Source organism: Corvus brachyrhynchos, unplaced genomic scaffold (assembly GCF_000691975.1).
Source record: "Corvus brachyrhynchos isolate BGI_N302 unplaced genomic scaffold, ASM69197v1 scaffold106, whole genome shotgun sequence".
In the NCBI taxonomy this organism is placed as follows: Eukaryota; Metazoa; Chordata; class Aves; order Passeriformes; family Corvidae; genus Corvus; species Corvus brachyrhynchos.
The window spans coordinates 1650136-1651682 of record NW_008238834.1 but is presented as its reverse complement, the minus strand read 5'-3'; the positions used below and the strand labels follow the sequence as shown (position 1 = coordinate 1651682).

The 1547-nt window shown below is 41.6% G+C and overlaps 1 protein-coding gene across 1 annotated transcript in view; it reads left to right on the top strand.

The window, feature by feature from the left end:
- LOC103618437 (histamine H3 receptor) overlaps nt 1-1547 on the top strand; it is a 7293-nt gene that overhangs the window by 4070 nt on the left and 1676 nt on the right. The gene's annotated exons all lie outside the window — the stretch shown is intronic.

The window sequence follows — 1547 nt, the reverse complement described above, 5'->3', positions numbered from 1 at the left end:
GAGTATTTGATTTGGGTTTGGACCTAAAATCACGTATGAAAGGAAAAGACAGTAAAGCTAGGGCAGTGAAATAAAGGACACCAGGGAGGGTGTCTAGACCTGAGATGTGGTCACAAATGATTCTGGATAAGACTGGGAGCAAGAGCAAACAGACAGAGAGTGGAACAAGGGACAGACTGCAGTCACTGCCTATAGATATGCAGCAATAAAATCCTCTTGGTGTCTGGAGAAGAACCTCAAACTTCAGACACATTCTGTCTGCTTTCTGTGGAGAATCCTACATACCTGGTGTGTGTTTTATGTCTTGGGCCCTGCTAGGGGTGGAGGCCAGCATTTCTCACCAGCCACATTGTTAGCTCAAGTGGCAGGGAATGTCACAGAGAACTAAAGGTTCCGGTTCTTTTGTGATGTATGATCATGTGATAGAATTTCAGTCTTATTTTTGTTAATGATAACTAATTTAAATTACTAGATTTACATTTTTACTAAATTTTATTATTTTACTTTATTTTAATTAAAGAAAACATCTGGGAAATCAACCACCAAAACTTTTGTTGTGTAAGAAACCTCACGCTGGAGAGCCAAAGACTCAGAATTTCCAAAGTGCAAAATTCAGAGCTTCTATACAAATGCAATTAATACCTATGGGCATTTGTATGATAGTTCTAGTGACATTAAGTCAAACTTTTGCTATCAATTGTATGTCTAAGCTCTCAGAATTACACATTCATCCTGTGAAAGGGATGGAGCAGGATGTGAACCACAATATAACTATCTGTTCTGCAACATATAGTGGAAAATAGGTACTGGCCCTGGAGTGGGTGGAGAAGGAAGGAAATGGGTGATTTTTTAGTTTCATCAGCTAAGGGCTGTGGTGCAGAAGTGGTATCTATTCCTTCATCCTCATGAAGTGTCCAGTAAGTAATTTTCTCATAGGTTAAATCTATGTGCCTCATTTTCTGTTGAGCACCATGGTGCATACCATTATTTGTTTGTAAAATGCTGTAAAAAGCAGTGCTGTTGCCAGTGAGTGGGAGTCATGCTCCAAACAACTATAAAGTGCTAATTGCTCTGCTAGTTCAGACAATAGGTGTCTCAAACAGGGCATACCAAATTACTAGGTACAGATGGATGATCATGTTTCGTCCCCTGGACCTGGACCCTCATACAGTGATATTAACCTGTAAGAGAGATAACCCTATGCTCTGTCAGCATCAATGAAATAAACAGACTTGGGTGAGCTTCAGCTGATCAGCACAGCTACAGCTCTGTATCACCAAGCATCTCTTGAGTTCCTCCCCTGTTACTATTCTTACTTCCAAAATGAGTCTCTACAAGTCTGAACTTGTTACAGTGGGGATTCTGTAACACGATGTATCAGACAATGAGGCCCGTGGGAAAGAAATCTATATATGGACAGATTCTTGCTAGCTGTTTCAGAGAGATGTTTATTTCTCCAGCCATGGCCGGAGCTCTGCCGAGGAGAACTGTTCCAGTCCCCGGCCCAAGGGTCCTTCTGCCCGCGCAGGGAACACAAACCAACCCAT